The sequence below is a fragment of the Triticum aestivum genome, chromosome 2B (assembly GCF_018294505.1).
Source record: "Triticum aestivum cultivar Chinese Spring chromosome 2B, IWGSC CS RefSeq v2.1, whole genome shotgun sequence".
In the NCBI taxonomy this organism is placed as follows: domain Eukaryota; kingdom Viridiplantae; phylum Streptophyta; class Magnoliopsida; order Poales; family Poaceae; genus Triticum; species Triticum aestivum.
Window position 1 is genome coordinate 735,731,833 of NC_057798.1, and position 11,946 is coordinate 735,743,778.

Below are 11,946 nucleotides of genomic sequence, written 5' to 3' on the forward strand. Positions count from 1 at the left end.
CTTCATGCTAACATATTTATACATGGCTACTATACACAACAGAGGCACACAAGCCGGCTCAGATTATTTATGGCGGTGTAAGACTACACCATTACAAGGCGTGGACGTACTAAGACTCGGTATTACTCGAGTGACTTAGTCTACCTCGTTAATATATAAGCGGGTGTTCCTTGTGGACGTCGAGGCTTCTCCACGGGTTTCACCATCGGGGTTAGCTAGATGGAGTTGAGGGGCTGCAGGGTCGGGGTAGCGATGATGACCATCGCGGGGGTTGTTGGACACAATCCCGTTGGAGCGTGTTCCCAAAAGGCGACGAAGCACTTCTGGGGACACCAAAGTATTTTGATCGATGGCTGGGGCAAACCTCAAGGATTCGATTGGTTGTCTAAACAACACGACTGGGTTGTCGGCGTCGGGCTCATCTTCTCCTCTTGCCTGGGCTCAGCGAACCAGTTCTCCATGAGCTGCGATAAAACCAAGGGTGATTTGATCGAACAGTTCCTCCAGTGCACTTACATAGCACACCAGATGTAACAATGCAGGATCCGTCTCGTGAACTCCGTTGGCAACCTGGGGTGGCCTACCATACCCGTCACGGTTGGGGTAGTAGTAGAACGAGCGACAGTTAACTCTGGGCAACAAGTGCCAGAGTTGAACTGTAGCCTCTCGAGCAGCTAGTTGGATGGCTTGTGGCTCAAAGGAAGTTGTCCTTCCGGTGAACCTGTAGGGGCGTTCTGGAGATAGACCCCTACCCTAGATGTGCACAGTGGCCCAGAATTGATGGCTCTCACCGCTCATGGGCCCTTGGTACACAACATACTTTGGGGGCTCTTCTAATGCAAAGGCACGCGGGTGAGGTTTGCTAGCACGGTCACAAAACCTCCAAGCACTACAAGAAACTTGTTAATACATGACGGTCCTCGTCCGTCACAGATCGACCAAAATCTGTCATGCGTGCCCGTCCATGACGGATTTGGAATCCGTCATGTATATCGCGTCATAATTTGACACCGTACCTTCCGTGATGAATCGTGGCCGTCATGGACCTATCCCAGGCCCGCACAGCCCAAACTAGGCTATGACGGAAAAACCCGTCATCGCTTTACATGACCTGTACCTAACGTGGCGTTTATGTGGATCTGACGTGGAGGCCAGCATGGCCCATGTAGTAACAGCCCAATTAGGATTTTAGCCCAATAATTTCAGTCCAGTCCAACTCATTAGTTGTTTATTTTGGTCCTGCCCATGAGCCCACCTGATTTATTAGTCCAGCACATTAGCCCCTTTCTTAGTCCAGCATTAATGCATCCCAATTTACAACAAGACAATCAAATTATATCCATTCAAAAAATAGCAATTGTTCACATGACAATACAGAGTTCCAACAATCTAGTCTGATTCCAAAAAACAAATCTTAATATCAAAACATCAGAAGCATATCTAGAAAGCGATATAAGCATTTTTTTTATATTTCAAGTAACATAACTTCCAAGAAAAAGATGCACTATTAGCTGATTTTTAATATCCAACACTACACCACCGCTTCCCGACGGCTATTCAAAGCACTTCAATCTCCAAACTGCCAAACCTGCATAGAATCCAAAACATACATAATTATAACAAGTTATAACAGCCAGCTCCCAAATGAATCTAGAGAGTAATAATATTAGTTGATTTTCCAAGCAATCATTCAATAGACACAACACTACTATATTAAGGTACCATGAAAATGTGGACAACACACGCTAAAAAATAGCATACTAGTTACAAGTTAAAAAATTGTTCTATAAATGTGACATTTTATCGTCCAAACATAGAAAGGTCAGAATCATTTTAAAACAAAGGGTGGACAGATCATTTCATATTTGCAAAGTACAACAACAAAATCAAATTTATATGCATGTGACATGGCTTGGTGTATCAAAATGGACGATTCCGTACAATACAATGTAGTTCTTAGTTAACAAAACATAAAAGTAGTAATACTAGAGGCATACTTTCTTCATCAATTATAGCTAATTTCTATCAATAAACTTGCCTTTTGCATGTAAAAAAATTAGTCAAAGGCAAGGCCATTTCGGGCAATAGAATGATCCACTTAATTAGTGATCTTATTATGCTAACAGTACAATTCTTTACAAAGACGGAACATTTCTGAGGATCAGAAAACTTTAGCTAAGAACTTTAGAATAAAGATGAACATAATGGTTCAGATTTAGTCTGATGCTTTTAGACCATAACCTTATCATCTAGACTAACCACACCTGAGAATTATGAACAACAGTAACATATGTTGGAAGGAAGAAAAAAGCATACATTCTCCCATTTACTGATTAGCTTTCATAGCATACAAGGTACATAATTATTTCTTCCCACGCTTCAATATGTGATAGGATACAAGGCACACAATTATCTCTGCCCACATGAAAATGTATGAAGTAAATAATTCAAGGGAATATACCTAGATCTTTTTTTCTCCAGTTCTGGTTGTATACATAACATTTTAGTTTAATTTAGCACATCATTCATTAGTTATTCTTTCCATCAAGCTTTCACCAATGACGTGGTGTGAATAATACCAAGAAATAGAGAATATGCTAGTAATAACACTAAAATTTTGAGACTGAACAAATGCACTATGTAGCAAATCGAACACTCCTAAATCTGAAGCGAGAATAATATACCATCTTTTAGTAGTCTTAAAGAAAAATGTGTAATCTTCATTTCCATCGGTCCTTGAGATTGGAACTATGCACACGCATTTCCAGAAAAACAATAGTATAAAATCCATCACCTCTGCTGTAACAAGCGAAAACAACTCAGCATCAATTAAACTATTAGCTTGCAAACCCAAAGAGGAAGGGAAACAGAAGGATTGTTTATACAGCTATATTAAGAAGTCAGGTAATATTTAAATTGAATAAGACATCAACGCAGTAATGAAGTTCATTTCAAGGGTTTCACTTTGTGTCACCTATTTGATCAAAGCAGAACCTATCAGACAAAGATTAGTATGCTAGAGAAACAATGAGTACAGCATGATGAAGATGTACTCTCATCAATGTTAGGAAGTGAAATGCAAAGTAACAACTCCAGTGTTTGCATAGAACACACCAGTCTTGCATCCACATTGTTTGCAACCATATTAATACAAAACTTAAAGATTCAATCAGAAAGCAGAAGAATAAGGGAGGAATAACCCACTATCCCAGTGACAGCAAACAGCAAAGCGTAACAAACAGAGGAAGAAATCAATCTAATCGCCCTGGTCGCGTAGGCCAGCCAATGGACAGATGTGTAGTGCAAGATATTACTGTGATTACTTTGAACAAACGTGCAGTGCAACATCGATGTCACAACATCCATCAGTTTTACTTGTTGCTCTTTAGGGGCGTGTGGCTTTCTGGCTACAACATCAACAGCAGCAGCATGACAGGGGGTCAAAAAAAACTCGACCTTGGGAGGCAAGAGTGCGAGGCCAAGCAGGCGGTGGTGTGCGGTTTTTCTTCTTTTCGTTTGTTTTCAGGCAGGAGGGCAACCCGTTTATCCAATCTGTAGGAGACTACAATCAACTTGGAACTCAATTACTGAATTAATTGAAGATCGTGAAGAACCTGCAGGTTTAATTCCCATTATTGGATTTCTTGCATTGTCGTACTACATCCAACAACATTTCAACCTAGTGAAGATTGAAGTTGCAGCATTGGAAACCCCACAGCCAACGTCCAGTAACGGGATACAAACAAAAGTCTAAAACTGTACCCCAAAAATACATCTAGAACTCAAGTACAAGCAAGCCATTTGCCGAGATGCACTCACCATCTAATGAAATCAATGCGGCCGGTGCCGTCCGCTCCACCTTGCAATATTGCCAAGTCTCATGCTAGTGATGAAATTGGCTTGACCTTTCTTCCCAGTTCTAATGTACAAACTTCCATAACGTGCAGATTTGTTTCAAATGCATGCTATTATATAATCTATCAAGTAGACAACAAAAAAGCCATTAGGACGATAATAAATATGTATATATAACATTAAAATCTGCAACACCTGACGAATTTTATTTGATATCTAAAGTGGAAGTATGGATCTGAAGTACATACAGAACCATAGTTTTTTGAGAAATATACAATACCATAGTTAATACACTGGAGGCAGGAGCAGATACCAAAATACAGTCGTTTCATCAAACAAATAAGGACAAGTAAAATAGGGTGTTATGGTCCAGTATACAACCTTGCCATGTCAACAAATATTACAGCCAACTATGGTTCACGGACCACTATGCACACCAAGACAATTGAACTCTGACACCGGCATGGTCAATCACATTTTACATAAAATATTCAGGTAATTAACAAGCATAACATTTCACAGCAACATTCCGTATTACTCGTAAAGGCAAAAGAACAGAAGAAGTGTATATACCAAACAATATTCATGCATATTGAGATGGTTCCATCCAAGGCAATCGAAGCTAACAGGAAAATAAAAAGATGCATGTGTACACGCAACAACAATCTGAGATGATGAAACAAACCTGCAGAGCTGACCATCCCCATGAGAATAAACTGCAGATCCCCCGACCCAAATAAGGAGTGTAAGAACTCAATCCCGAAGAACAAAATAGCTGAGGAGAAGAGTGTGGGGGTTGGAGATTCCTCACTCACATTGGCTCTCAGCCGGATGGATCTGGATCTGTGCCCGCCGCCGGATGGACCTGGATCCATACCCGCAGCTGGATGGAGCTGGATCCGTGCCCGCCGCTGATGACCACGGGGACTTGATCCGGCATGCCGTCCTGCCGCCACCGCTGCCGTCTCAGCTCGAAGTGTAGCACTGGGCCGCCGTATCTCGAGGCCGCGATCTGAATGGGGAGGGGCATGGCATGGGGTAGACAGGGAGGGGTCTGGAGCGGGATAGATGAGGAGAGACCTGGCGGGGGGTGGTTTAGTGTCGGCGCCGCCGGTGCCGACATAGAGCGACGCGAGGATAGGTGGCGGCGGCTGATGGTTGGTATGGGAGGAGATGGGGGAAGGGGAAGGGGAAGGGGAATTAGGGTTAAAAATGGGAAGCCTCGAAAATTTTGACTCCCCACGTTGGGGACTTAAAACTTTGTTTCTCTCGCGCGCTATGGTAGTTTTTTTGTCTCCATATATTATTACATCCGACTGACATGTGGGACAAATAAAGAGCATGCCACGATACATCGGTAGGAGCCCCATCCATGACGGTCCAATGGTGTATTCATAAAGGAAAAAAGTAGGTCTGAGTAGTCCCGCTTAGTCAATTCATGACGGTTTCCATGACAGTCCCTCGATGTCCGTCATGAAGGGGCTATCATTTTGTAGCCCATTCACATCTTCCTGATCTGTGCCGGTTTCCGTGACAGTTTATAGGAATGTCATCATAAATCCGTCATGGATTAACAGATTTCTTGTAGTGAAGGTTGTTTGCTGTGGTCTCATTGTGCATAATAGGGCCAGCCATTATAGCTCGTATTGGGGAAGAGGTTGTGCTGTGCTGGGTTGAGGCTAGCGTGTCCTTTTTATAGAAAAAGGGTACGGAGTCTTCCTTCACACGCTTGCGAATGAGACAATTTAGGTGTTGATCACTGGCGCGTGATCGACAAGCTAGGCTGATAGGTTGGGCACCGACTGCCGAAAGGTGTCGGGGTCACTATGTGGCTATCTTACACGAGAAGCTTAGCCGGGGTTAGGTTAAGGTCTGGTGGATTGGTTAATCTAGGTTTATTGACCTGGCTAAGATAGGATTAACCAATGATCAGCCTAGCTCTGATACCAAGGTTGTCAGGACCGTATTTTCAGGGTATTAATTTCCAAGAAAATGGCCCTTGTGCTCACCAGCCCCAGGATTACTGTTAACTGATGAGACACCAACTCGATACAGAAACTCCAAGCAAAAAAACATAATATGTAGTACAAGACCATTCTAGCCTATGAGTACAACACAAGGTTTCTGGTGGCTGATGGCGGAAGCGGTTTGTGGTTTATCAGCGTCTATGGGACTCCATCTCCCACAGGAATAGCTGACCAGGATAACTCCTATCTTCGCAAGGCTGCTATCATCTTTACATAGGCTCCGGGGCTGTCATCGCAACACTTCTCTCCGTGCAAGAAATCTGGCCAAGACAATAGCCAGGGACAAGCAATGAGTACTTTTGAATGTACTCACAAACATTATGAACACATGTATAATATAATGAATGATAATCATGTTCTAAAATACTTCATGATCACACGTCAGTCATAAAAAAATCCATGATGCATGCAAGCAGGTTATTCATATACAACATGAATATGCAATAAGGGAGTAGGAATAGAATGCACCGATCGGGTGTCTGAAGCGACGCCTCGAAAGGATAATAATATAAAGCATGCCACAGTCGGGCGTCTGAGCGACACCACATAAAGGGCTTATAAATAATTTAAATGACAAGCATGCCACAGTCGGGCGTCTGAGCAACACCACATAAAGGGCTTATAAATAAATAATCACAGTGAATATCCAGTAGGTAGAACCATCCCAGGGATACTCAATAATTCAAATAATGTAAATGGTTAGTCCACAATAATAATAATCATAATCATCATATGTCACAGGTCATAATCAATGCTCTGGTTTAGCAGTTTTTCCTCCGAAGACCGACACTAAGACCGACACTTGACCCATCCCAGACTATAGTCCTTAACCATGGACACGGCTATTCAAATATATATAATATTTGCAGAGGGTGTACTCTTTACTCACGAGTAACGGATTCCATTCGTCCATCGGGACTAATTCCGTGTATGGTCTTTTAATTGAAAACACACCTGACCGCACACACCAGCCTGACTTACCGGTGTCTGGAATCACCCACGACACTCGTTAAGCAAAACTCTATGTGGGGAGGCTACAACCTCGATTAGCATGGGATCACAAAATTTATAACGCGCGCAAACTAGGGAAGCTACCCCCTCGGCTACAATCGGAAACACCCATGCCCCTGGACCAGGTGGCATGCCTACCGGATGCAGCCAGTATCTTCCACCATGGCCTCTATATACGGTGTATGCTAAGAAAGGGGTTGACAACTTACTGAACCGTACCCTACCTACGGCGGGGACAAGTGGTAGTACGAAACAAGCATGGGGGTTACTGGAACAAGACTCGATCTATGGTCGACTCAGGAGGTTAAAGTATTTCCTGCATAATTAGCATAACAAATATGTTTCAACCAACAGACAGAATCACCACTCCGCATACCTCACTTATGTTATAACGGACACAACCGTCTCGATGAAGACTGGAGACAAGCTCGTGTCTACCAAGACAGAGGCTTTCCCGGATTCATTCCAATAAGCATGAAAGGTATACAAGGGTAATTTCTATCACAAGCATATCAAGTCCCAACAGCAAGGAACATTCATTATGCACTCACGAGTATGATCATATCATCACATAAAATAACAAATTCTCGTGTTAAGGTGGTGTTGTAACCATATCACACAACAATATTATGCCAGGGTTCAGAAATGCTTGCCTTCAAGTTGTGGAGAGCCAGGGTGCATTCCAAAACTTTTGAAAGTTTTCTTCTCTCTCCATTATCCTATTTAAATATTTTTTTGAATTCAACACATAGTTTCAAAACAGTACAAAAAAGTTGTTTGGAAAATTTTCAAATAAATATGTAAATAAACTAGACAAAATTTGTGAAACCACAATAAAAGAATCAAATCATTTGGACCTATATTTAAAAAGATATAGCCAGTCAAAGTTTAGTCAAAATCTGTTTTTAATAATTAAATAAAAGAATCAGAAAAAGAAAAAAAAGGTTCGAGGGGGAAAGCGTACTCTGCGCTTTATGCTTCCACTTATGCCAGCGTGGACCGGCGCGTGGGTCAGTGACAGTGGGTCCCTTGGGCCCACTGGTCAGGTTTGACCAGTCGCCCGCCTCCTTCCTCCTCTGTCCGAGCGGAGGCGGAGCTCCGGCGATCACCGCTGGAGAACAGCGGCTCCCCGCGGGGTTCCAAGGGCAGGGATGGATCCTCCAGTCCAGGGCGGTCCTCCGAGTGGTCGAGAGGGTGGCGGGGACGAAGGGAGTCGCCGGTGGCGAGCTTTGCGGCGGACGGAAACTTCTGACGGGTTGGGGTCTTGGGCTATGATGGCTCCCGATCAAAGCTGAGTGGCTGGGCAGCTCCGCACGGCTGAGGGAAGGAGGATGGAAGCACTGGATGGACGGGGGGCTTTGGAGGAATGGCTTGAGGTCGCTTGAGGTCTGGACGGGCTCGGGGGCTTCTTTTATAGCGTATCTAAGTCGGTTCTGTCACATCCCTAGCTTCTAGTAATGCTCTAGGCTAGCTTCATGTGTGCATCATGTTTAAATTTCATTTAAATTTGAAATGAGGATTGGTGGAACCCTCAGAATCATGTTGAAAATGACCCAAATAAAAAAAATTCCCCAAAAGGGTCCAAGAAAATGCTCATGTTGCCCTCTGAAAATATTGGACAGAGATAAAAATCAAAACAATATTTTTAGGAGCTCATGGACATTTAATTTGGCCATTTGGATTAATTCGATAAATATTTGCATTGGAAAGATATTTCTATATATATGAAATATGGTCCAAAAATTATGCCAATTATAAAAGAGCTCTGGAATAATACCATTAGCCCCTACAAAAATTGGCATAATAAAATTAAATGATTTAATATATCTGTTAAATCAAACAAATGTCAGAAAAATAGAAAACAGAGGTAAAATAGGAAAAACAGAGAGAGGGAGGGAAACATTACCTGCAGCCCACCTGGGCCACTTACCTGTAGCTGGCCTAGCTCCTCCCGCTGGCCCAGCCCACCTCCTCCCCTTTGTCTTCTTCCTCCCCTCGCACCGAAGCAGCTCGGTGGCGAGCGCCGATGCCGCCTCGGCCACCTCCTGCCTCCCTGCTTGCCTCCGCTACTCCCTGGAGACGCCACGCGGCTCCCTCAGGCCTCTCTCAACTCCCTCCCGTGCTCATCCCCTTCTCCTGCTCTCCCTCTCGCTCCGCACCTCGGACCCGAATGGAGCCGTCGCCACCGACGCCGTTCGCCGCGGCCACCATCCCCCTCTCGCCTCCCCGACGCCTCCCAGAGCTCCGCAGTGCCTCCCTCGACCTCCTCGACGTCTCACGCGACCAGAAGGGCCCCGAGCAGCCGCCATCGTCATCATCCCCAAGCTTCGGCCCCGGCGCCGTTCTCCGTCGAATTCGGCCACTCCGGCGCGCCCCCGAGCTCGCTGACCCTCCCTGCGCGATCCCCGTGAGTCCCTGCTCTGTTTCCCCCTAACCCCAAGTTCGATTTCGAGCTCTAGCCGCCCCCTCTACCGGAGCCGAGACGCTCCGCCGCACGGACTCGTCGCCGGCGAAGCCCCGGTGACCAAACGGCCCCGCGCGTGCGTCCGTTGCACTCGCAACGACCCGTGGAGCAACGCTAGCGTGGCAGCTAGCTTGTTTGCAAGCCACAGCACTAACCCCGCACCCACCCGAGCTCCGGCCGCCGCCTCGGGCTCCACTCCGGCGGACTCCGTCCACCCCCGCACCTCCCGTTGGCCCCCCTAGGTGCGCACGGGCACGGGCTACCTTCTGGTGCCCTTCGCGCGTCCAGCCGTCGCCCGTAGCGCAACCCCGGTGAACTTCCGCCGCGTTCCGGGTCGCCGCCGGCCGAACTCCGGTGGCCAGTGACGTGGCTGGCTTAATTAGCCACTAATCACCGCTTTGTGACACTGACAGCAGGGCCCCACCTGCTAATTAATCATAGATTAGTTTCTGTTTAGTTTTTAACTAATCCAGTGGCCCCACCCGTCAGCATTGACTCTGCTGACGTGGCCTTTGACCCGGCCCCACCTGCCATTGACACTAAACAGCCCTGGGTCACTGACCAGTGGACCCCACTGGTCAGGTTTGACCTGGAGGCGCCCTGTTGACCTGCTGACGTCAAGGTGATGACATGCTGACGCCATAATTCATTTTCTGGAATTATTTTAATTCTAAATAATCAGAAAATTCCAGAAAATAGCTAAAACTTCAATAAATCATAGAAAATTAACCGTAACTCCAAATGAAATAAATTATATATGAAAAATTATCAGAAAAATTCAAGGAATCCATCTGTACCATTTTCATGCATGTTAGAACAACTTATAGCTGCTGTTTAGCACAAATCAATTAAAGGGCATTTAAATAATCACATATGGAGTTTGAATTTGAATCTTGTATTCAAACCAACTTCATTTAACTTGTTGCTAGATGCATTAGCCCAAAACACATTCATTTTGCTATGTCATGATCATGCATCATATTGTGCATTGCATTGATTGTGTTTCCTTCTGTGTTGCCGGTATTTGTCCCCTCTCGATAGACGTGATACCGAGGATGTGATCGTTGACACTGATGAAGACTCAATGTTATCTTCAGAAGTGCCAGGCAAGCAAAACCCCCTTGTTCATTCCGATAAAATCCCACTCTCTCGCTCCTGCTCTCTTTTACTGCATTAGGACAACAACGACATATTTGATACTTGCTGCGGTAGCTGAACCCCTTTATCCTTTGCATGACCTGTCATTGCCACAGTAAATAGATGAAACCCACTAGCATGAGTAGGAGTTGTTTGAGCCCTGATGTGCCTACTCATTCATGCTTGTTTGTCATGCCTGCTACTGCTTAGAGTTGAGTCAGGTCTGATTCATCGGGGATGAATCAGAGGCGTGTGAACATGTCCTACTGTGTGTGAGCTAAGTGTGTGAACACGATTTGGTAAAGGTAGCGGTGAGAGGCCATGTAGGAGTACATGGTGGGTTGTCTCATTGCAGCCGTCCTCAGGAACTGAGTTCTGTGTTTGTGATCCATGACCAGCTACTACCACACATTGGAATGCTTAAGTGCCCCTCTCGACTTATTAATCAACATGATCTCTGTCCAGGAGTTGCAACTAGTTTCTGGTGTTTGTAGGTAGTGTTAGTAGTCTACCAAGTGGCACCCGGTACAGGTGGGCTTGGGACAGACTAGGCACAGTGGCACGGTGTACCAAGTGGCACCCGGTTGGTGGGCTTGGGAACCCTGCACACATCGTTTGGGGCCGTGAGCGACACCCCGGCCGGATCTCCTTGCGGATGGAACCCGAATAGGCGATAAACCTGGACTAGAGACTTGTTCGGTTAGTCAGGTCGTGGCCGACTCCCTCGCCCGGCTTCCGCTTGAAGGTTGCCGAGGTACATGACGTGTACAGGGCGATAAGTGGCGAAAGCGTGTGTGAAGAAGTACACCCCTGCAGGGTTAACATCATCTATTCGAATAGCCGGATTCCTCGGATATGGAAACGTGGACCCCTTGTACAGTTCATAGACAAGTGAAAGTGGATACTCTAAAATACGCAAGATAAGCGTGAGTGCTATGGATGGCGTTCTCGTAGGGAGACGGGAGCGGATCCATAGTGGTGTATTGATATGGTGAATATGTGGACTCGTGTGCGCCACCTCAAAGAGTTACTTGCAGTCGTAGTTCAGGATAGCCACCGAGTCAAAGCTGGCTTGCTGCAGTTAAACTCCACCATCCCCTTTGTTGATAATGAGGCATATGTAGATAGATCTGATGTAAGTCTTGCTGGGTACATTTGTACTCACGTTTGCCCATTTTATGTTTTGCAGAGAGACTTCAGTCTCACTAGTAGTTCCGCGTGGACTTCGACGTTTAGCTTGATACCTCAGCTACGATCTTGTGCCCTCGGCAGGATCTGATAAATAGTCAGGCTTCTCAGCCCTTTTCATTTATAGATGTCTGTACTCAGACATGATAGCTTCCGCTTGTGCTTTGACTTGTATGTTCTGATTGTTGGGTCATGAGACCCCTGTTTGTAATATCTCGCTCCTTGGAGCCTATTGATTAAAATATTTGAGTCGTAGAGTCATGT

General features: G+C 45.4%; 1 long non-coding RNA gene across 1 annotated transcript; it reads right to left on the reverse strand.

Moving 5' to 3' along the window:
* Nucleotides 1–1,314: 1,314 nt before the first annotated feature.
* On the reverse strand, nt 1,315–5,066 carry LOC123042358 (uncharacterized). Its single transcript, XR_006418762.1, has 3 exons — nt 3,820–5,066; nt 2,685–2,799; nt 1,315–1,588 (listed from the first exon to the last, which is right to left on the reverse strand). It is a non-coding gene; the product is annotated as an uncharacterized lncRNA (long non-coding RNA).
* Nucleotides 5,067–11,946: the final 6,880 nt, after the last annotated feature.